This window comes from Pieris napi, chromosome 22 (assembly GCF_905475465.1).
Source record: "Pieris napi chromosome 22, ilPieNapi1.2, whole genome shotgun sequence".
In the NCBI taxonomy this organism is placed as follows: domain Eukaryota; kingdom Metazoa; phylum Arthropoda; class Insecta; order Lepidoptera; family Pieridae; genus Pieris; species Pieris napi.
Window position 1 is genome coordinate 7,493,174 of NC_062255.1, and position 26,481 is coordinate 7,519,654.

Here is a 26,481-nt window from a genome sequence, read left to right on the forward strand (position 1 = left end):
TCATGCAGGACAACCTCTGTCGGGTCCTCTAGTTAAGAAATAATTTTAAGATAAACTTTACTAACTTTTGGTTAGCCGATACATTTAGTTTCACCACACCACTTCGTAAATATTAGACAAAGTTTATATTGCTGTCAGCCTAACTTCATTTAATTTTGTTAACTTCCTTGTTTCTTGACAGGCTTGCTACACATTTGCTTTCCACAACTTCATTTAAGAAATATATTTTGATATACGTGTTGCCTAATATTATTTAAAGGATTTGATTTTCTACTTATAAGGAATAAACTTGACAACTACTGGAACGATTTTAAAATTATTTCAGTAATATTGTCAGCGAGGAACATTATACAAAAAGGGTACAACTATTTCCTTCGAACTAAGCACTAAAATCTTTTATCGATTTATCTCAGGAACTACAATTTTGAGTTGAATTATATTTTCCTTCAAAGTCTATTTATTGAGGAAGGCTAAATAAATGGTGTACAACTAGTAAAAATATAAAAAAAACATAAATGTACCGGTGTACTATTAAAAAACTTTTCCTAAATAGATATCTATCTAGAAGCTTCATACACTTAATCATTCAACTATGAATATTAAAAATAGTATTGAAGAAGTGGCTACGCCAGTTCTCTCGCGGTTTCTGTAACAAAAGAAGACTAAATATGTGTCCAAATCTCGTGAATATAATAAGGCCACAAGTGTCAGCAATATTAGCAATAAACAAAGGAAAAACACAAAACCATGGAGGGAGTGTATCTTTTTCTCGTATTCTTGGCTTAAATTGTTAGTAATAACGCACGAACACGATATTGTAATGAAACCTTCTATCAATGTGCAAATATGCGTGGGATGGTTTAATGGAATAAAACTGTCAAGGAAAGTAATCCCTCTCAACTGGAGTGATAAAATAATGTGTGGGTATATATGTAATGAAATCGTACTGTTTCCATGGAGCCGAATTTATTCTAGTTAAATATTGTTCTATTATATTAAGCGGCGTTTCAATAGTCCTCCAGGACTGGCGTGCTTTCCAATAGGCCGCATTTCATCAAGCCGGCTTGCAGCCAAACGTTTGCCTATTTTAGTATAAAAAATATATTTAATAATTAATTGATCGTATATGCTCAAATTTTTCTTTTAATTAGTTTATATTCAAACGTGATTGTTGTGTAAAGGTCGTTTGCAAGATCCAGGTGTGCCACAGAAAACTGATTACTTTTATTTATTACATTTTTAGTATTCCTACTAGATATTAGTTATTTTTATAAAATTCCCAAAAGACACGGACGTGAAGTTCATTTAACAGTTATTAAGATAAAAGGTAATAATTTAAAAAAATATCAAAATACAGTTTTAATAGTACTATAAATGACAAAAAACACACAAACACCTAACTATATAGTAGGTATTTATATAAAGAAAAAAATATTAAACAAACACAAAAACATTCCCTATGCCTTATTAAGAAAATACAGTTACCTTTCATTTTTTTTTTTTTTTTTTTTTTTTTCGTGGGGAAATGCGTTACGCATACCCTCCCGCGGCACGGTTGGCCTTGGTGGGGAAGGGTTATGTGGGACTCGCACAACAGTGCATACCCACTAAAACCCCACGGCGCCACCAGCAATCGCCCGGGGCAGGACACGGTAACAGCGTAGCCTTGTCCGCATCCAGCCACGCGATCAGCCGTTAGTATCACGGTCCTCTACGGCCACGAATGATGTGAAATGGACCTTGGCACAGCAAGGGCCTTTCACATCGGCCAATTCACCCTGTTTATAAAGCTGGGGGAGGTCGGGCACGATGCTTGCAGGGATGCGTTAGCATCCCTTCTTTTCGACGCATGAACCCCTGTTCCCCCGCTGGAGCAACTGCGTGCCCAGGATTACACACGGGGTTGCACGGTGCAACGGCGGCGCTGTGGTCTCCTACGGCGACGCGGGTGGGCTGCAGGATCATCCTCCCTGGCCCTTTCCGCCTCTTCCTTTTGGTGCATGACGGCTTCACAGAATCTCTGGAAGATTTCCCACATGCCGTCACTGTCCGAGTTTGTAACTGCTACTCTCACAATGTTATCGAGGGTAGCGTCCTCGCCCTGTAGCACGCCCAGTAGAGGCCTCCTTTCCACCTCCCATGCTAGGCAATCCTTTAAGGTGTGGAGCGCATCATCAACAACACCAGCGTCACAATGGTGGCAGGTTGGTGCCTCCTCACGCCCGACTACCTTGTGCAGATAGCTGCCGAAACAGCCGTGTCCGGACAATATCTGCACGAGTCGGTAGCTGAGGCGGCCCCACCGCCTCCTCACCCATTTGTCGAGATGTGGTCTGAACGCGTTGATGGTGTAGAACCCAGCGCCAGTTACCTTTCATACACCAAGTAGCAATTACAATTGGTTCAGGTACTTTTTTTAAAAGTAGAAACATATAAAATAGTTCATGATGATCTATAGAGGTCTCAATAGGAATTAATATTAAAACATGCTCAGCGACGGGGAACTTCAAGATTCATATCTATATTTCATAGCGAACGTATTAATTGTGTTGCCTGTCCTATTCTTTCAATAACTGAAGGGAACGAGCCCTTAGTTTTCTATGTTAATTGTATAGTTACATTAAGTCCTTATCAATTGAAACCATATAACAATATATTCAAAGCGTTTAGTGCAAAGTTTAGTTTCAAGAAGTTGTTTAAAGGGCTGTTGATTTGATCTGTTATCTATTTATAGGCAAAAGATCCTTCTGTGTGTCCCTTTAATTATTGGGTTTAATACATGGCGGTTCTGAGCGAAGCTCTTCTCTCAAAGAAAGAAAAGACAATTTTAGACAGACGAGCTCGCTTACTCAGGATTGAGTGTCGTATGCTTAATGCTCTTACCAATTAACTGCTACACTTTGACCAAAGTGACCTAAGGTCGAGGCTTAGTGGGAACTATGACTTCCATATTATGTCTAGACACTATCCTGTAGTTGTTTTGTACGTCTATTACGCTTCTAGATGCACAACTTTTCTTTCCTTAAAAAAATACAGTACCGATTCTAGAAAGGCCTGCAATGCACTCGCGAGCCTTCTGGCATTGAGAGGCGGTGGTAACACTTAACACTCGATGAGCCAAGAGGCTCAAAACTCAAAACGGGCAGGAGCGTTTTACCCACTTTTCTATAAATAAATTCTTCACTAAATAAGTTCTTCGCCTTAATCTAGCCAAGATAATGAAAACCATACTTTGAATTTTCTGCTACAATCAATATTTATATCAAATCACTTTACATTTAAAAGGCAATTTATCACAATGAACGTTTCTGAACATTTCGAACGATTTAAAGCAGTCGTCCGCGAGAGACTGAGAGACAGATTGACTATTTAATTCGTGTTGAAAAGTTTTTGATAAATAAGCTTGTAAATAACTTTTTAAGCTATCTACTCGCGTGACGACTTTAAATTATTCGATTTATACACTTCATATTAAAATAATATATATACGTTATTATGTACTGTTTAATTATACAGTAATCGAGGTATACGTATAAATAATATATTTTATTATTTTTATCGCTTCTAATTTCAAGGTTTAGTGTCTGTTTCACAATGTATGGATAAAATACCAAATAGATATGCAACACATAAATTGTTTGGAAGGTAAATTGTGCTTTTTGACACTTCATCGGACTCATAACTTATGATGGACTTTATGTGACGAATAGCGCTATCTGACAGTCATGAAACGCAACAATAGTGTTTATCCTACCAATAAGTAATAAATAGCTAATTTGGAACTTATGTAGAACTTATCCGTACATTGTGAAACAGACCCTTAATATCTTAACAAAAACTAATAAAAGCGCTTAAATTGGAGTGATCTCACTGGAGGCTGATCACCTACTTGCCTATTAGATCGAAAAATGATCATGAAATAGATTCAAAAATCTGAGGCTCAGACCTAAAGAGGTTGTTGCGCTACTGATTTTTTTTTTCAGTTAATATACTGAAAACTATAAATATTCAAACCCCTTTCAATGGAATCAATGCCTTGCTAATCCCAATGATTTGACACCTCGAACATCTAGATCGGCTCAAGGACGAAGGTGCTTCAACATACATAAAAAAGTATATATGGAATTATAAACCTCTTTCGGGTTTTTCGAAAAATACGTAAACACATGGATGTAGCCGTTGAAATAATATGCGAAAAGTTTTGAATAAATAAACCTTTTTTAATTATTAAAAAATATCAAAATATAATTCATTCATGTAGGTAATGTAAACTTTAAGAATTGTAAAAATTAATGGTCCTAACATTTATTGTCTATTCTCAAATCAAGCCATTATTTGACATAAACTCTCTCACTCTTCTAAATCTCCAAGGTTCAATTCAAAATATTTGTAAGCGTTACACCATCACATTTAATAGATATTATAGATAAAACTTAAATAAAAAAACCGTACGTCTTACCTCTATCAGCTAGATACAGCGAAGTAGGAGCATGCACTTACAATACTGTGGGAACACGTTTTTCAAGATCAATAAATCAGACAATTACTTTTAGTCACCACAAGTATCGCCCCACACGGACGCCACTACAAGCAATGACAAATAACGCCCGAACCCAATAACCTATCTCAATACACAATCCACCATGTGAGAAAGTAATCTTAATCCAAATGTTGTAACAAGTGTGCCAATAACCAATCGACGGATTGTAAAAGCCATCTGTCGATACAAGCTATCCATGAGTGGTCGTATCGGTGTCTGAGGATAGACCTTTGTATGAAAATGACAGTTGACGAAAGCTCGATTTCAACAGTTAATTATTTTAACAGATTTTAACTTACACCAGTTTTTTAAATAATCAAAACAGCTGTTTGTTATGTTTTAAACATAGATATGTATATTTTAATGTTATTTGTACGGTTTTATTTACTTTATTTGGTTTACATTGATTATCAAATATGAGTGAAAACTCGGTAAAATGGAACCACAAAGAGCATCATTTGGTTATTGGGATGCAGATAGGAGATCGATCGACTGTCACGGTCTGATCTCAGATTGTTTTCAGTCTGAGATTGTGGATTGATTATTGGGTTCGGGCGTAAGTGAGCATGCCGGCTTAAGCTTAATAAGCTTCTTGTTCTAGACAGACGAAATCAAGTACAAAATAACACAAAAATGTCTCCCAATAAACGTTTGAACCTTCTCGACTAATTTATCAGAAGTTGACATTATCTAAATTGCTTGCGCTTTACGTAAGCTTAATTAATTTTTGTTACTTACGTTATTGAATCGAAAGATATTGACGTTTTCGAATTTAATTAATTGGACCTTCCATTTTCAAATTTATACTTGCGTAGATGCCGGGAAGTGCTTTAATATTGAATCTACCGTTAAGAAATTGAGCATTTTGACAAAATATTTCGTTGATATTTGATCTAGCGAAAACTAGTGTAAAGCACACTTTACACTAGTTTTCGCTTTGTTGCTTTTTAACGAATGTAACAAAATATTGTAAACCTATTTAAAGGGCCTGATCGACGGACGAGTAAGACCGCGGTTTTATGGCTCGTCGGTAAAGCTCGCCGGTGTATCATTGCAAAACCACGGTTTTAAATACCGCCGAGCCTTACTCGTCCGTCGATCAGGCCCTTTATATTTTTTTAAAAAAATAGTTTGTCTATTTAAAAAGTATTTCCATTTCTTCTTATTCCTATCTATCAATATCGTAAATTAGTTCCCGCATCACGAAAAAACGGCAATTTAATAATTTTAAATCGAATTTCTAAAACATGACTTTTATGACGACTTTTCTGTTATACTGCACATACATATTACACATTGTAATGTTTTTAAGGATAAGTCCATTGAACAGAAAAAAAAATAAAGCTATGTGATTTTTTTTATTCTTTAGTTATCTAACTAGAAGGGGAATCATTTTTTTTAAATCGCTTCATCTAAATGTGCTCCATTTCGTTATTGGCACACCTGTAAACGATGAATAAAATTTTCCACTACTGCTCGTACTTCTATCGTCATACGTAGTTTTAAGTTTTATTAATAATTCTACTTTACCTTTATATATAGGCCAATTAAATTTGATAAGTTTAGAGCTTTGGCTCCTACCAAAACTTATATTATAAATCCTAGAAAATCTAGTTATATATTACGTTAGTGTTAGTACGATATTTATAATTTGTATACATTGTACCAAACCATCTTAGTTGTAACTCATAAAGCAGTGGCGTAGGTAAGCCCATACAAAAATAGTTTGATATTAAATTCCTTAATATAATTTGTAATCCAGTAATATCGGTATATAAATTGTATCTGTTAAAACAAGCATTTTCACATTTGCACAAATCAAACTTATATACTATATGGCACCCTAATAAACTGAATACTTAATTTTAGACATTTCCAAAGCATAAATTTCCATTATATTTTCCTACCAATCCAATGACAAGATGAATAGAAAATTCAACAAAATAATCAATTCTTATTCAATGAATTTTCCGTTCGAAACCATCAAGTGGAAATGACGTCATTACACCACATCGTTCATTTCCGTGAAAAATTGCTAACAAAAAGCGTCGTCTCATCCAAATTTATGATAAACATTAGGATTTATGTAAACAACTTATCATAATTTATGAAAACAATGTATAATGTGAGTGCTTAAAAATAATTTCATGAATTAGCTAAAACTGGCCATATTGTCAACGGCAACGTTTAATAATAACGTTATATAGAAGACGTTATAATGTATAACGTCAAAAAAGAAGACAAGACGTCAAGACATTAACAAATGAATAATGATTTTGACATTTTCAGCAACTCCACAGACCTTTCGCCGAGTCGTTTTAGCAACCTTGCTATGTTAATTATTAGTTTTATTATAATTATATATTATTATTGTTATTATTGAAGTGAAACTCCTAATGCGACCTCCAACAAGGTTGCGTTAAACGTTTAACACTACTATGGTGTACATACTACTATATACCATTGATGCAGTTTTTGCAAGAAATATTGAAAAACATTTCGCATCTTACTTTAGTTATCATATTCCCATTGTAAATATTATAGATTTGGATATTTTTCCACTCGAAAATCAATGCGATCAATTGTGAATTTGCCGCAAATTTATTGGTAGTAATTTAATGAAATACAATAAATTCATAAAATGGTTGACCACATAAATTTTTGATCGACTACTATCCAACCGTAACCGCTGATAGTGCGTATTTTTGCGAAAATTAAAGCAAAACTCGTTTTTCTTCTTCGGTTAAATAAATATTAATTTACTTCTCATTCTATTGACATATTTACTTTTAATATTGCATTCTGTACTTGGCGTGCTTTATCTTTCACACATATTTTATAAATTATTGATTATTATTCTAAATTCAAAAATTTATTTTTTAGCCATTATGATGGTTTATTGTAGTAACATTGCTGAAGAAACATAATCCGTGTAATCTATGGACAGAAATACACATTATTTTTTGCTTTAGTCATCGGAACAAACAAAACCCGGTAAGATTGTCGGCCCATATGGGACGGCCATACAGTGCTTTCGCCCTGATCGCATTGGCGTATAAGTGGCGACAACCCCCACTCGGACCACCGAGGTTTGGCATTATGCGCGAGAGCATATTTGCGGTGGTGGTGAGTTTAGGCGCAAGCGAAGTGTGGTCTGAAAGTCCACCGCGAGTCGAGAACCAGCCCAAGGTATTTGAGCGTAGTTCCAACCCGGATAGCTTCTCCGCCGTTGATGATGTGTGCGTCTTAAGGTGGAGGTCTTCTGTGGTCGTAGAAGCATATTATAGCTTTTGATTTCTGAAGGGCGACAGCGAGGCCGAGCTTCTTGATTTCAGAAACCACCCAAGCTACTCCAGCTGTCGCTCGAAGGCGCGCTTCCTTATAATCTTCTCCAATAGCGATCACGAGGGTGTCGTCTGCATAGGATGTAGTTGATACTCCAGGGACTAGTTTCGCTCGCAGCACCCTATCGTAACCTATGTTCCAAAGAAGGGGGCCAAGAACCGAACCTTGTGGGACGCCGCACTTGGTTTGAAAGGTTTTCCTCAATCATTTTCAGAATTCAATATTTTACAAACAATATAAATAACATAAAAAATCCGTACCCATTTTGCCCTATTTCATTACCATCAACGTCCATGGATGGATCTTTACTTAGATGAATTAAAAATATTTTCAAATAAAATTAAGAACATTGATAATTGAAGACTATGATAAATGAGTAGTCTCCAAACGCACAATTCTGCCAAAATTATACGACAATCACTTTTGCTATTCAGTTTTTCTGGACGTAAGCCAAATTGTATTCTATTATTATTTCTTATAACCAGCTATTGCCTGACTTCGTCCGAAACTGGAAAACGAAGTAAAAGATGTATGTACCAGGCGAGAAGTGAAGTTTAGAAAAATGTGTATAGAGATATCGGAATACCAGAAGATGGAACTCCATTAGACAGGTATTATTTTTGAAAGTTATAAAGGTATAATGGTTATATCAGCAGACGGCTCACATGTACACTTACACTACCATAGTCCGAAAATCTTGAAAAATTATATCCCCTTCGTTCCTCATGAAACATTCTAGATAGTGAAAACCGTAATAAATTCAGTGTAGTCGTTTTTAAATATCTCGAACCTACAGTCGGGCAGACGCGCCGGAGGGCTTTTTTTATTTAAATATATAAAACAAAGTTTTAGACATCACTTATAACTCAAGATCGGCTGGACCGATGTTAGTTATCTCTTTTTTGGTGGATTCTTCTCCGCTCCGAATAGCAGAATAAGTAATAAAATATCGGATAAGTCATCGAATATAAATAAAGAAATTAATTAATTTTACGAATGCAAATAGCATGTGGTGCCATCTGTTGACAAAATTACGCATATAAAAGAAACCTACCACTTTGTTCTTGCGCCGGATAACAAAACAAAAAATGTTGTATATCAGAAAGTGCTTTAACATGCAGTATCGCAATATTGCCGCTAGAGAGAAGAGGCCTAATGTGTAAAACTGCCATTCTTTTTCGCAATGGCAAGGAATAAAATATTTTTTCATTTGCAAAAAAAGTTGTATTAATGTTATTACCTTAATGAAATCCTAAATTAAGTTTAACTAAAGTTAACACGATATTATTAGACTGTTAGACGGAACAAAGTTCGCCGGGTCCGCTAGTATAATATAAAAATGAGACATATTCTGTTGCTAACTTTTTTAGGCATTATAAAGCTCTTTCTCTAGAACTTAATCATACATCTCTCATTGTTAAGGCAGGCTTCGTAAGAGTCTTTCTATCGACCGATTTCCTCCGACTCACGATAGAGATTTAGTTGTTGGGTTAATATATAGCCTATTACACCCACAAATAACTTGGATAGAACATTGACGAAGGCAAGAGATGGTGTATAATGTCGTTGAGCGCGGCGTTGCGAGAAAAACGACCTGCACTCAATGTCAATGGAGGCCACGGTGTCCAAGGCTACTACAAAGCCACAGGGACACTTAGGGGGAGTTCACATGGGCAAAGCCAGAGTTCCCCAAACTTTTTTGTGACGTAGACCCCTTGCCATGTTTTTCCGTGTTGGGTAGACCCCCTACTTACCTGATATTAATTTCCTGTAAATTTCTAACTGTAGTGAAGTTTAGTGTTAAAAACTTAAAGTAAATACACATGTTAATTTATACATTTCTTAATTGAATTTAAATTAAAACTACTCAAAATAAAATTTTGTATCTGTTATGTAAAATATACGTAGCATTAAATAAACTATAAATAAAATAACATAAGCAATAAGTCAATATAATGTTTATGTTTTGATATTATAAGATAGTATGATGTAAGTAAACAGGTACTATCAGTGTATGTGTTGAGATCCATCGTGGACCCCCATTTTCATTTCATGGACCCCCAAATTTTTTTTCGATGACGTAGACCCCTTGCAGGTTGTCATAGACCCCTAGTGGTCGATATAGACCATTTTGGGAATCACTGGGATAAGCGAAAGCTATTGGGATTCAAAGTGATTCAGGGTCCAAAAATTGATAGCACTAACCTATCTTCTTATCCTTACCCTTACACTCAAAACTACTTCCCCCAAAAATATTACCCAATTCAATTTAAGTAACCAATCTGAAATCTGAAAGGCCATGCTATATGTTTGTTATTAGTAACATATGAATCTTTTCTCGTTTCCATAGATCAGTGGCATGGATATTTCCACGCAAAATGTGACAGAAATAGAATCTAATTGCCTTCTTCTCTGCAGTGACTTGAACAAATTAAATGAAAGTTTTGCATTAGTTCAACTGTGAATGCCATTTTTCTTTATTGAGAGTTTACGATGAACCCTTACAGCCCTGCGATTCTGTAACTCACTTCACACACCCTCAGCGCTGATTTTTGCTGTCAAATCGTTCGTTTCGGTGTCATGTTACAATTTGGTATTCTGTTAAACAATAACCGCGACAAAAGCGCCGCTCAAATGAGATTGTTAACATTTGGAACTAAAATTTGGCACTGCTACACTTACGCTCCAAAATTGTTGGTATTTGGTATTCTGATACATACCATTTGACATCTCATCTCACTTAAATGTACATTTTGTACGACAATTGACAAATTAAAAGTTGCTCTTCCCTCGCTAAAATCGTCATTTACCAGTGAGTTAGCCATTTTTAGCGAAGTTAAAACTTGTTTTATGTGAAAATATTCTAACATAGGACAATCTATATGTATCTTGGGGTAAGTTTATAAAATAATATTTATCAATACAGCATTATTTTACGAAAAAAATTATATATATAAACATTAAGCTTCGTGAAATTGAACTTTGTTATTGTTACAGAAGGCCCGTTTCCACTTTTAAAGTTTAAACCTCTATTTCAAGAAATAAATGATGTAATCCATTAAAAAATACTTAATATAATATCTATAGATGGCGAAGAAAATGTAGGCACGAAACGACCAATTGGTTTCTCGGCGTTGGTTATTATCGCTTTTTTCCAATACTCAAGAAATTATATGGTATTGACGAAACCTAGAACATATGCTGCTGAGATGAACGAAGAGTCTAGTAAATACTAAATAGATGATCTAAGGTAAACATTTTGATTACTTTAGCATTAAAAATATAATTTTTATCCAAGAACCAATTTTTCGATGCAGTCTTGATCATGTCTTGTCTCCAGCAGAGATAAGTCGAACAAAAAACGATAAATAAGATAGGTAAATATTGTAATATATTTGTATTTTTCTACTATACTAAAATTATAAATCTAATAATTTCAGATGTTCAAAATTCCTGATAGAAAAATACATTCTGCCTTTGAAGAAGAAGAATATTACATGTGTATCATACAACAAGGCCCCTGGATATAAAAAGACACAATAGTGCAGACATTTTCAAATTATTGAATTTCGACTATCCTTCAATTTATAATAAATGATAACACAGTACAATTTCGGTTCCTATATTTTTATAAAATAAATTGATATAACATTAAGGTTTTGGATAAAAACATTATTCTGCTTTACACAAGTATGAAATACCATCATTACATACATGATGGTTTAAGTACTTATTAAGCTTTTTTAAATTTATCGTTCATAACTATTACTTTTTACAAACTAATTAGAAAATATATTAAAATAAATATATTTATCTACAAAATAAAGTAGATGTTATTGATTAGCTCTATGTGAGGCTGTGTTTTAATTAGTTTTTATTATACTTAAGTTTGTTTTACTGAAAGTTATTTTGTAGTGTGTTAAAAGTTTACTATAATCATTAAATTAAATGTTTAAAGTTATTATATTGTTCTTTTATTCACCTATAAAGTAACATGGCTTATATATTTTTCATTTCGGCTTAGCTATGTATTTAACTCGGTTACTACGTTTTCTATAGGCAGTCATTAAATAAGTGGTAGATTTAATTAATCATTTTATTAATATAATATTATTAGATACAAAAAAAAATATTATGAAGTACACAATTATCTTAAACACGGTAATACAATTTTTCATATAAAAATCATAGTTGTCCAAACTGCATTCAAAATAGATTAGTGGTCTCGGTTTAATATCTCTTCTTAACATTTCAATAATTGGTCATTTTCTTCCTCATTCTTGACAACTACCACTGATGGCTGTAATACAATGATTATCTGTTAAAATTGTAAATAGGGAAATGTGGTAGGTCACTGTACTGACACAATAATATTGCATAGCAATTTAATTATTGTAAAGTTAAGGTAAATAATAAAAAAACTTGCATAAAACACACAAAAACTTATATATGGGATATCTTTGTATTTCTAAGTAAAGTATCTTAAACACATGTTTGATAATATTATAACTAAGCCAAATATTATTAAAAGTTTTATGGTAACAAGGCTTAGTAATTTCGCACAGTATTTGATTCAGTACTATGAATAAAAAAAATCTTGAGCAAACCTATATTTAGACTCAAAAATCCAAATCCAAGTATGTACTTTAAAAACAATTATTTATTAATGAAACAAATCCAAGACCCATAAAGGGTATGTTTAGTTTTAAAGTGTAGTCAGCAGCAATAACTATCTTTTGATTGCTTCATTAAATAAGTTATGGCAATGTTGTTTCCAACATTTAAAATTAACGTTGATCACTTGAAATGGTATGAATTTGAGCAATTGAAAGCTTATATATTTGATCCAACATACCTAACATGATTATTTATACTTGTATTCTGAAATCTGAACAATTAAATTAAATTCAACTTGATCAGTTAAAATTAATACTTCTTATATTTCATGAATGGAATTTGAAGTTAGGAAACCTAAAAATATTTTTTTATTTGACATTTTTAACCAACAATTTCATTATTCTTTACAATGTCGCTTCGATTTAACCTATTACATTTGACTTCAAATTTGCCATCAAACAAACAAACTTTGTTAACTGATTTACTAGTCACTACTTATTCCTATTTATTTACTATGATAGTTATTATATTTCTAAAATAGTTTTAATAGAATTCAGTTTTTATGAGTGTTAGTAAAAACATAGGTAATATTGTTGTTGTGTGTTTGACCTCTGAATCACTTAAAAAGGTTGCAATAGTAGTTTCATGGCATCTAAAAAGTACCAACACTAGCACTTACACAAATGAATAAATATATAAACACTAATTTTTCTTCTTTATAGATAGGTACCCTTTTATTTTATAATTACTCAACAAAATATTATATGAAAACATTGGTATTAACCTTGGTTACCTTTAGTAACATTTTGAAAATTTAAAACACCTATCCATCCTGTTTACTTTGAATCCGTAGCCCATTTGCTGAGAGAATCACTTTTAGCGTGACATCATCTTTTATCTTTTTGTTAAGATAATATTCTTAAATTTTTTACAATATATCCAGATGTTAGGTATCCCTTGTTTCGTGCTGAAACATAATTAATATTTTTAAGTTTCTGTCGGTTTATCTTTTTTTTTAATATTTTTTTTAATTCAAACGTCGACCATTTTGTTTTATTAAAAATATTTTGTTTATGTAAGATGAAAATTTTGACAATTAACTCTTTTTATAAAATAATAGTTATTCCGTGAGTCCACTACGCAGTAACAGCGCTCCCTTCGTCACTGACGTAATTTTTGGAATCTCATGGTATTCTGTTAATAAATTTTACATTACGTCTTGATAAGTGGAGGGAGGTAACCTAGTGAGTTGTTGTCTATTAATATCGTGACAATTGACTCATTTTATTTTATAAAAAGAGTTAATTGTCAAAATTTTCATCATACATAAACAAAATATTTTTAATAAAACAAAAAGGTCGACGTTTAAATTAAAAAAAATATTAAAAAAAAAGATAAACCGTGAAAATATCTCAAAAATGATTTATCTGATGGAAAATAATAGAATAGCGAGGAAAATTATTAAAACCCATCTGGCAATGGGGCCGCTTAAAGGTAAGTAGTGAGTTTATTTATTAGTCAATCGTAAGTTACGTATTTTGTTTATAACTTCCAATTAAGAGTTTATATTTCGTATTTACCCGACAACTGACCAGCCGTGGTGTATATGAGCGACAGAAACTTAAAAATATTAATTATGTTTCAGCACGAAACAAGGGATACCTAACATCTGGATATATTGTAAAAAATTTAAGAATATTATCTTAACAAAAAGATAAAAGATGATGTCACGCTAAAAGTGATTCTCTCAGCAAATGGGCTACGGATTCAAAGTAAACAGGATGGATAGGTGTTTTAAATTTTCAAAATGTTACTAAAGGTAACCAAGGTTAATACCAATGTTTTCATATAATATTTTGTTGAGTAATTATAAAATAAAAGGGTACCTATCTATAAAGAAGAAAAATTAGTGTTTATATATTTATTCATTTGTGTAAGTGCTAGTGTTGGTACTTTTTAGATGCCATGAAACTACTATTGCAACCTTTTTAAGTGATTCAGAGGTCAAACACACAACAACAATATTACCTATGTTTTTACTAACACTCATAAAAACTGAATTCTATTAAAACTATTTTAGAAATATAATAACTATCATAGTAAATAAATAGGAATAAGTAGTGACTAGTAAATCAGTTAACAAAGTTTGTTTGTTTGATGGCAAATTTGAAGTCAAATGTAATAGGTTAAATCGAAGCGACATTGTAAAGAATAATGAAATTGTTGGTTAAAAATGTCAAATAAAAAAATATTTTTAGGTTTCCTAACTTCAAATTCCATTCATGAAATATAAGAAGTATTAATTTTAACTGATCAAGTTGAATTTAATTTAATTGTTCAGATTTCAGAATACAAGTATAAATAATCATGTTAGGTATGTTGGATCAAATATATAAGCTTTCAATTGCTCAAATTCATACCATTTCAAGTGATCAACGTTAATTTTAAATGTTGGAAACAACATTGCCATAACTTATTTAATGAAGCAATCAAAAGATAGTTATTGCTGCTGACTACACTTTAAAACTAAACATACCCTTTATGGGTCTTGGATTTGTTTCATTAATAAATAATTGTTTTTAAAGTACATACTTGGATTTGGATTTTTGAGTCTAAATATAGGTTTGCTCAAGATTTTTTTTATTCATAGTACTGAATCAAATACTGTGCAAAATTACTAAGCCTTGTTACCATAAAACTTTTAATAATATTTGGCTTAGTTATAATATTATCAAACATGTTTTTAAGATACTTTACTTAGAAATACAAAGATATCCCATATATAAGTTTTTGTGTGTTTTATGCAAGTTTTTTTATTATTTACCTTAACTTTACAATAATTAAATTGCTATGCAATATTATTGTGTCAGTACAGTGACCTACCACATTTCCCTATTTACAATTTTAACAGATAATCATTGTATTACAGCCATCAGTGGTAGTTGTCAAGAATGAGGAAGAAAATGACCAATTATTGAAATGTTAAGAAGAGATATTAAACCGAGACCACTAATCTATTTTGAATGCAGTTTGGACAACTATGATTTTTATATGAAAAATTGTATTACCGTGTTTAAGATAATTGTGTACTTCATAATATTTTTTTTTGTATCTAATAATATTATATTAATAAAATGATTAATTAAATCTACCACTTATTTAATGACTGCCTATAGAAAACGTAGTAACCGAGTTAAATACATAGCTAAGCCGAAATGAAAAATATATAAGCCATGTTACTTTATAGGTGAATAAAAGAACAATATAATAACTTTAAACATTTAATTAATATATATAAAATAAAATACTGTTTTCATGTCAAAAGGAAGAGACTGGCTGCCCACAACACAGGGAATCCTAGTGTGGGGGCCAGTGCACTTTACTTTATCTAAATATCTTGTATATTGTGCATAATAAAGTTTTTTCTTTCTTTCTTTCATTTAATGATTATAGTAAACTTTTAACACACTACAAAATAACTTTCAGTAAAACAAACTTAAGTATAATAAAAACTAATTAAAACACAGCCTCACATAGAGCTAATCAATAACATCTACTTTATTTTGTAGATAAATATATTTTCTAATTAGTTTGTAAAAAGTAATAGTTATGAACGATAAATTTAAAAAAGCTTAATAAGTACTTAAACCATCGTGTATGTAATGATGGTATTTCATACTTGTGTAAAGCAGAATAATGTTTTTATCCAAAACCTTAATGTTATATCAATATATTTTATAAAAATATAGGAACCGAAATTGTACTGTGTTATCATTTATTATAAATTGAAGGATAGTCGAAATTCAATAATTTGAAAATGTCTGCACTATTGTGTCTTTTTATATCCAGGGGCCTTGTTGTATGATACACATGTAATATTCTTCTTCTTCAAAGGCAGAATGTATTTTTCTATCAGGAATTTTGAACATCTGAAATTATTAGATTTATAATTTTAGTATAGTAGAAAAATACAAATATATTACAATATTTACCTATCTTATTTATCGTTTTTTGTTCGACTTATCTCTGCTGGAGACAAGACATGATCAAGACTGCATCGAAAAATTGGTTCTTGGATAAAAATTATATTTTTAATGCTAAAGTAATCAAAATGTTTACCTTAGATCATCTATTTAGTATTTACTAGACTCTTCGTTCATCTCAGCAGCATATGTTCTAGGTTTCGTCAGTACCATATAATTTCTTGAGTATTGGAAAAAAGCGATAATAACCAACGCCGAGAAACCAATTGGTCGTTTCGTGCCTACATTTTCTTCGCCATCTATAGATATTATATTAAGTATTTTTTAATGGATTACATCATTTATTTCTTGAAATAGAGGTTTAAACTTTAAAAGTGGAAACGGGCCTTCTGTAACAATAACAAAGTTCAATTTCACGAAGCTTAATGTTTATATATATAATTTTTTTCGTAAAATAATGCTGTATTGATAAATATTATTTTATAAACTTACCCCAAGATACATATAGATTGTCCTATGTTAGAATATTTTCACATAAAACAAGTTTTAACTTCGCTAAAAATGGCTAACTCACTGGTAAATGACGATTTCAGCGAGGGAAGAGCAACTTTTAATTTGACGTACAAAATGTACATTTAAATGAGATGAGATGTCAAATGGTATGTATCAGAATACCAAATACCAACAATTTTGGAGCGTAAGTGTAGCAGTGCCAAATTTTAGTTCCAAATGTGAACAATCTTATTTGAGCGGCGCTTTTGTCGCGGTTATTGTTTAACAGAATACCAAATTGTAACATGACACCGAAACGAACGATTTGACAGCAAAACTCAGCGCTGAGAGTGTTTTTAATATTATTAATTTTATTTCAAACGTCGACCATTTTGTTCTCTATTTTGTTTTATTAAAAATATTTTGTTTATGTATGATGAAAATTTTGACAATTTACTCTTTTTATAAAATAAAATGAGTCAATTGTCACGATATTAATAGACAACAACTTACTAGGTTACCTGCCTCCACTTATCAAGACGTAATGTAAAATTTCTTAACAGAATACCATGAGATTCCAAAAATTACGTCAGTGACGAAGGGAGCGCTGTTACTGCGTAGTGGACTCACGGATTAACAGTGAGTTACAGAATCGCAGGGCAGTTTTTATTTTGTTTACTAGCTGCCCCCGCGGACTTTGTTTCGCCTTAATATTTTTTGTTTACTTAACTTTTTAGTAGCTACATAGCAACTTATGTAACATTTTGCTATGCTACCCCATAAAGACTGTTGGCTTATCCGAAATAATTTAACAATTATTATTAATAGGTTCAGAAGTTTTGGCCTCTCATTCCTGAGGTCGTAGGTTCGATCCCCGGCTGTGCACCAATGGACTTTCTTTCTATGTGCGCATTTAACATTCGCTCGAACAGTGAAGGAAAATATCGTGAGGACACCGGCTTGCCTTAGACCCAAAAAGTCAACAGCGAGTGTCAGTCACAGGAGACTGATCACCTGCTTGCCGATTAGATTAACAAATGATCATGAAACAGATACAGAAATCTGAGGCCCAGACCTAAAAAAAGAGTTTATATATATTTTTCGATTAATTTTTCTTACTAGTTTTGTTTATTTAAGTTATATATATAAAACATTTCGGCTGCTCGATTGCGAGCTATGGGTGTAATGTGTTAAGCATTATTTAAATATAATAACCACGACATTTACATTTCAATTATTAACATAAAAAAACAGTACCAGTTACCAGTGAAAGCAGTATCTTCAAGACAACCGATACAGCTATTGACTCTTAGGCCGTTTCTCCACTGCTCCGGTCCGGCAAACGTTAATTACCGATCCGATTTAGAAACTCACAACAGTACTTACGTGCTTCTCCACTACTCCGGCATCCGGTTTTTAACGATCCGATAACTTGCTAGATCGGAACGCGGTGTTTTATCGGTCCAAGTATATCCAAGAGGTTATAAATTACTATACATAGGTTTATTTATTTATAGTTATATTATATCATAAAGTATTAGTGAACTATTTATTAAGTAGATTATAATATTTCAAGATAGACAATATAAAAAAAGTAATAAACTAGCCAGGCAATAAAATATTCAGAATTTAGAACGTTTTATTAATAAAATAAAGTATATGCATTTTAGTTAATATCAGTGTTGCATGATAAATATACAAGTATCGGTTATTGTCGGATCGGATATAGTGGAGAAGCGCAATCCGGCTTTCCGATATTTTTTTAATGACTCATTCCGGCTTCCGACGCCGGACCGGAGCAGTGCAGAAAGGGCCTTAGGCAAAGGGTAAATGGTCCATAAAAAATAAGGTACCAATAATAACTTATTTTTCATCATTTCTCATTGATGATAAAAGTTAGTGATGTGAGTTGAACTATTTCAACAGTATTACAGTAAAAAGATTTTGAAATTGTCAAAGTGAGGAAATATTTGCAAAATTATTTATAATAATTAGTTTTAAATTATATTCAGTAATAAACACATCGTCTAAAAATACCAATGTCAAAGACATCAAAGCCTTCAAATTTGATTATAATTTGCCTTCGTGCCAAATTTCGAATACTGAGATTAATCAAAGTTCAAATACTGGAATGACTTCAATAAAAATTGTCTAGAATTGCAGTCTTGTCAGTAAATTAGATTGGAAATATTTGAGAAAATATTTTCTGTGTAACGAATTCTTCGGGCAATATGTTTGGGTGGTTTCGCCTGCATGGAATGAAAAGTCCTTAATTGGTTAAAAAAACAAGTGATAATAATTGTATGGAAAAATTTCAACTCTCAAATAGGTATAATATTTTTAAAAAAAATTTAAAACGGTTCGAAACGATTATTAAAAGAAAATCAAAAAGGATTTTACCTCATTTTGTAGATGAAACGGGGGGATTACGTGATTTATCAAGAGAATAATCACGGTCTATAAAATTTCAAACTTTTTATAGAAAATTAAACTTTATTTGATACAGTTAAAGTACTATTTTAAATGGCAATCGATGTGCCTTAACAAATGAGTAGTCATAATAAAAGTAGCGAACGTTATTTATACCAGAAAGTAATGCATGCCTAGGTAATTAGACCTAAGCCATAATTTCAATTAGTCTTTATAATAATGAATTTCATATCTTTCATGTTCTTCATTAAGAACAATATAATTTTACGCATAGTCGACCCTTAGTCGCAAACAAAACCAGAAAAATAAGATTCTGATAAAAATATGAAGACCTTAATATTGATGAAGCTGTGTGCTTATACACCTTCATGGTGTGTGTTTTTTCACCGTCATGGTGTGTGTTTATACATCTTCATGGTGTGTGTTTTTTCACCTTCATAGTGTGTGTTTTTTCACCCTCATGGTGTGTCTTTATTCACCTTTAATGTTTAAGTCGATAAGACACGTGCTCATGTAATAAATTGCTTCGAAAATTGTTTTTTAAAGCAATTTTCTCACAACTGAATAATAAATTCAAAACGCCATTGGAACTAGAACTTCGTATTTTAGATTAAATAAATATCTTTTAACTAAATAATTATCTTAGAAAAAAAAATCTGAAAAAATTAATTACCCATAATTAGGCTGGTCGAATTTATAAAAGTTATCAGTGAGGTATAAAAGAAGACGTACAAGGATACGAAAGGGAATGCTTAGGTGGTTTGGCCTGGAAGGAAACTGGAAGGAAATAGCGTTTAAGATAACAGATAGGCATAGTTTAATCGCTAGTGCTCATATAATTATTTTTCTGTACGAGGTTAACCAAAATGAATAGTGTAACTCAACGATTCGTTGCCTATTGTATATTTAAGTACAAAATGTAATTTTGCTTCAAATGAAGTGATTTTTATTATTATTTTATCATACTAATTTATCACACTTGACGAAACTTTAGTGATCTGATAATTTGAATCAGTTACGATATTGGATTATTCCATTCGAGTATCCATTAACTTAGGCCATGAGGATTTAATTATCACTGATATGTCGGTGTTACATTATACGGATTAATTGTGGTAGAAAATGACAACCGATAAAACCGATTAAAACATATCTAGTAATAATCTTTTTTTATCTTTCTCTTTTCAAAACTACGAAACGGTTTTTACAAATGCCAAAGTCAGATCAATAATTCGAATTAAATTTGATTAATAAAACCGAAAACACAGGTTTGTATATATTTATATTATAAAAGCAATGATTTGGATCATAGTATCTATAAATATCCGGTAACCAATACTATTTTGTATCAATTTTATATTTGAAAAAAAAACTCATTGAGTTGAAATGAAATGTTTTTTTTTTTTAATTTTAATCCATCTGCAATCAGCCTCTTGGCTTTAATGAGATTTTATGTCATGAAATGAAATATTAAAAACAGAAAAATAAATATTTTATAGCTCACAAATAAAGAATATTTACAATATTCGTAACCTACATAACAGAATAAAAAACTAAAACACGTTTAAAACTTTTGGTTCGAATGGGCGGTGGCATCACATAACATAAGATGAGCCTCCTGCCCGTTTGCCTCCTGTTCCATAATAAACAGAAAATAATACAATTTATGCATCGCATCACAATAAATATTCTAAACACTATTGTATTATGACTAATTTCTCGTTAAACGAGTGCGTAATTAAGCACTAAAAGCTCACTGGATTTTCTGTTTCCTTGTCGCACACGTGGAACTGCGAAAGAAAGGAGCTCCTTCATCTTCACTATAACATGGTCTGTTTGAAAAAAGCAGATTAATGAGAGTATCTAGTTGCATCAGCCTTACTTACTACCATAAAATGTAGTAATGGTGTAAGGTCGTTCAATATATATATCGGCAATCACATCTTTAGCCATCTTCATAGAACTTGACAGAACTTTTCGTATAGATAAAAACAAACAGAGTATAGTTTTTTTTTTTTTAAATATAAACCTTTTCTACTCCCCTGCCATTGTGTCCAGGGACTTTTTCACATCACACGTCTCGCGAAATACGACCCGGCTACATCTGAACAGAGTATAGTTTTCTAAATAACACGACGAAAATCTATGCAAATCCAATTTTCGCTGACTCGCCATTCCATTCCACTCGTGACTCAACAGATGACAACGCGTTTTCCAATTAAAAGTTATTTAGACCCACGAAAAACATGTAAAAAAGTTTGTGTACGCATCACACAATGGCAGTCAATAAAAGCCTTTGTTATAGAAATCCGTGACACATATTAGAATCATTACACGCCGTTCCACAAGGAAAATTTTCGCGCGGCCCCACTACGTGAAACAAGCTACCCACTGAAGTATTTCTGAACCTGTTCGATTTACGTCACCAAAAGGCTCTACCAACACGTGTATGTGGAGGGTATTCAACTTCTTGACACCACGGGCCTAGTGAACAGGACAAAATCATTCGAATTTCGAATTAGTGAATTAAAGTGAGTGCACGTTAGTAATAAGTGGAAAAAATATTACACCAGAACAGTGTAGGGGAGTGTAGGGGAGGGGGGAGTGTCTGCCCCTTAATAGAGACTGTAGTTTTTTTTTAAATAGAACGGGGGGCAAACGGGCAGGTGGCTCACCTGATGTTAAGTGATACCGCCGCCCATGGACACTCTCAATGCCAGAGGGCTCGCGAGTGCGTTGCCGGCCTTTTAAGAATTGTATACTCTACATGGTAAATACGGTAAAAGATGCAGAGTGACCCCACATCTTTACGCAACGCCAAAGGATCAAGCCGCTCGGAGAGGGATTGGTCGTCGACGATTCGAACCGCTCTGCGTTGTATACGGTCAAGTGGAAGGAGCTGGTACTGGGGAGCCCCCGCCCAGAGGTGAGAACAGTACTCCATGTGGGGCCGAATTTAGATTTTCTTACATTAAATGTCCTTTTTAGTACATTAGCTTAGTTTTAAATTACTTATTAGTCTTAAGTAAGCCTAGATCGTAATGTTTAATGATGTGTTTGTGCAGAGAAAATTTATTCAAATAAAAATCGATTTAGATTTAAGAGAGCGTACCAATTCTTATAAGGCCGGCAAAGCCCTCTGGCATTGAAAGTGTCTATGGGCGGTGGTATCACTGGCGAGCCTCTTGCCCGTTTGCCCGTTTCAATATAAAACCTCCGTCGATTATTAGCAACGGGTGTAGGCACTGAGGTAGTGCAAACATGTAAATAGAGTAAACGCTATTTATATATGGTATGAACATTGCTCTTAGGATTCCATGTGTGATCAAATCTGTAGACTGAGTATGACATGGATTCCGCTAACGCTGATGTCTTCGCAAAATATTTGTATGAAAAATCGAGTTAGATAAAATAGAATAGCTACATTGTTGAGTTTTTGTACCGCGCGATTCAATGAGAAATCAGTGCTTACGGGTATTGATAACTTCATCGTAAATGCCTAATGTTGAGGGCCCTTTAAATAAATGTAGAACGTAGGTTCGATCCCCGGCTGTGCACCAATGGACTTTAGGTCTATGTGCGCATTTAACATTCGGACGGTGAAGGAAAACATCTTGAGGAAACCGGCTTGCCTTAGAGCCAAAAAACCACGGCGCGGCGTGATCACCTACTAGCTAATTAGATTGACAAATCATGAAACCGATACAGAAATCTGAGGCCAAGCCCTAAAAAGGTTGTAGATCATATGATGTTTGTATGTACATCGAAAATGCATAATATAACGTCGGGTTACGTGCAAAAGAACGTATGTAATATGTCTTATATCAGCTATTATTTTTTGCTTATTGTTAAGCCAAAAATTACTAGTAAAATCTGAAATTGAAAGTTTAATATTTTTATTTTGTTGTAACATATATGTTTACCATAATTAACGTGTGTTTTAAAATCAATAGCTTGTAACATATACTGTTCATATAGCATTATATAGTGAACTTAAATGAATAAGTGTAAGTGATGCATAACTTATATAAAGCATGGTGTTAGAACAAAATTTACTTTTATCGTAATTAATTTAGCGTATGTCAAAAAGTGACGGCTCATTGGTCTAGTGGTTAGTACCCCTGACTGCGAATCCATGGGTCCCGGGTTCGATCCCCGGCTGAGACAAACATCGATGTGATGAGCTTAGGTCTTGGGTGTTTAAATATGTATTTATATGTCTATCTATGTATTATATGTATGCCTAGTACCCATAACACAAGCTTTACCAGCTTAGCATGGGACTAGGTCAATTGGTGTGAATTGTCCAATAAAAAAAAAAAAAAGAAACAATGCAATATAGTAGTTCAATCTGATGTCTGGAATTATCAGTCGTTCAATTGTTCCCGGGAAACCTTCCATAATGTTATCATTCGAAATTAGCACAATAAAATGAAATCTCAAGTAATAATCATTACAATGAAATCTTTTGTTAAAGATAATCGCGAATTCTCTTTTTAAGACTGCCATCAATCGCCTACTATAATTAATGATCTGAGAGCAATAACGTTTTATTTTAGGACATTTCAAAGGAACCTCTTACATTTATTACCGCATTCGTTCAGGTCACAAATTTGATTTATTTAATTTCAAAAATTCCATTTTGGAAAAACAGCTGGTTTCGTTTTTTACGGAATATATTTTTGTTGAAACATGTACAATGTACCTTCATAGTGATAATACTAATGATACAAATTATATATCTATAGAAAACTTAGTGATAATAATGATGTCATAATAAAAATAAATTTTTATAAAGACAATTCACACTAATTGACCTAGTCCCATGCTAAGCTGGTGAAGCTTGTGTTATGGGTACTAGGCAACGGATATACATACATATTATAGATATATAGACATATAAATACATATTTAAACACCCAAGACCTAAGCACAACACCAAATGCTCATCACATCGATGTTCGTCTCAGCCGGGGATCGAACCCGGGACCCATGGATTCGTAGTCAGGGGTACTAACCACTAGACCAATGAGTCGTCATTTTTATTTGAATGAATTATTATTTATTTGGATCCCATTATAAATTGCGATTAGCTGGAAAGGACGTAAGAGAATAGTGGGATATTATCTTACCAATCAAAAAATCTTATTGTGATTACTATCTTGTATCCACGGTATCACAAAATCACAGATCACTTGTATTAAACTGCTTCGTCTATAAAACGTTGTCTAAATAAAGATATAGTTTTTCAAAAAATATGGTCACCGTTGTAACAAAGACTAAAATTTTAAGACGTATATTTGAGCGACTGTAAAAACTTATTTCTTTGCATCCATTATGTGGAGTTCAGAGTTCAACCTATTTTAACATCAAATAGGATAATAATATATTATTATACAGGATAATAATTCATACATAAATGACATAAGTATTAATTTATTTTTAACTAGCGACCCGCCCCGGCCTCGCACGGGTGCAATGCTGATACTAAATACACTACAGAAAAACTGTGCGGCCGGCCGGTACCGCCGCAAACGCTATGTCCCGCAATTTTTAAATCTGTAATATCTTCGAAAATATTCACTTAAATCAGACGGTGTAAAGAGCCATATAGATCTATATTAAATGAACAATGTATTCAAGGTATTTAATTGGTTAAGGATTAATGCTGTATTGGTTTAAATCGCTTCGAAAATTAGCCATTATTTGTCGTAATAAGTAAATGACAAAAAAAAGTTATTGTGGGTTATCCATAAGAGATAGACATATACCATCAAGGACTTTTCTGTAGACCTTTTCAATGTGTACAATACTTAGTACATTATTTTGATAAAACTCGTAGGGTTCAGCCTGCGTTTGCAATGTAAGCGGAAAAAATGTAATTATTTACGACATCACATTAGAAACCTCAAAAATAATAGTACTTCTCCACTATTTAATGGATGTTATTATACATATAAACCTTCCTCTTGAATCACTCTATCTATTAAAAAAAACCGCATCAAAATCCGTTGTGTAGTTTCAAAGATTTAAGCATACAAAGGGAAATAGGGACAGAGAAAGCGACTTTGTTTTATACTATGTAGTGATTATCGGGCCTAACTCGGAACGTCTAATAATCTTTCTACCCTTGTCACGGTGGCGCATACCAGCCGATTTTATCACCGTCATTTCACCTCTCTCGCCTTTGTTGACTACAGTTTTTTTTTTTTTCAATATTTTTCTTTTAGTCACTAAATTAGGTTTATTGTGGTAATGGTAAAACTCTTAAATTGCCTTTCAACGAAGCCTTTTAGGCTAAAAGAACACTTTTTTGTATACCGTTAAGCACTAAATGCAATAAAGGTCCGTGGGGTTTGACTCACTCCAGGCACTCTGCTACCCAGGCAACCAGGAGAGCTATATCCGCTAAAACTACCTCTGGTAGTTCCAACACGACCGCATTGCTCGACCAGAGGCTCTCGAGGTCGCTTTCGCATTGTACCAAAACAAAAATAGCACGCTTAAAAAAGTTATTGCATTCAAATATCCACTTATCATACCATGTCAATTGCGCATGCTATGCATGAACGCGAAAGAAGGTCGTTTCAGTCAACCTATAATTGTTTAAGAGCATGCAATCTAACTTTAACTGTAACATCTTTATATATATAATTCTTCTGTGAGTGTGTCACTGAACTTCTCTCAAACGACTGGACCGATTTTGATGAAATTTTTTGTGAGTGTTCAAGGGGATCTGGGAATGGTTTAGATTCACAAATCAGCCCGCCAGTTGGCGCTGCAGTCGGTACTTTCATACTTTGCTTTACTAATTGCTTGAAATATCATGCAGGACAACGTCTGTCGGGTCCACTAGTATTTGTATAATCCTTTGAAGTTTGAAATATCACCTACATAAAATAGAATGTACAATAAATGCTTAGCAAAAATCTATAGATCAAGGGTTAATAGCTGTTCAGTTGAGAGGTTGCTAATGACGTATTTTTTATAAGTAGCACTTTCTGCTTGCGTCAAACAAAACAATTATGAACAGTTAGTACAATTAAAAGCATACCTATAGTGTAGGTAAAGTCA

At 32.9% G+C, this 26,481-nt stretch overlaps 1 protein-coding gene and 2 long non-coding RNA genes across 5 annotated transcripts in view; 2 read left to right on the forward strand and 1 right to left on the reverse strand.

The window, feature by feature from the left end:
• Nucleotides 1-26,481, reverse strand: part of LOC125060845 (neuropeptide CCHamide-2 receptor-like) — an 82,207-nt gene that overhangs the window by 44,159 nt on the left and 11,567 nt on the right. The window lies entirely within an intron of this gene.
• Nucleotides 10,393-10,923, forward strand: LOC125060847. Its single transcript, XR_007118932.1, has 2 exons — nucleotides 10,393-10,779; nucleotides 10,883-10,923. It is a non-coding gene; the product is annotated as an uncharacterized LOC125060847 (long non-coding RNA).
• Nucleotides 14,003-15,461, forward strand: LOC125060846. 2 transcript variants are annotated; one of them, XR_007118930.1, is made up of 2 exons: nucleotides 14,003-14,330; nucleotides 15,432-15,461. It is a non-coding gene; the product is annotated as an uncharacterized LOC125060846 (long non-coding RNA). The 2 variants fall into 2 exon arrangements; XR_007118931.1 differs by having other exon boundaries at nucleotides 14,003-14,321.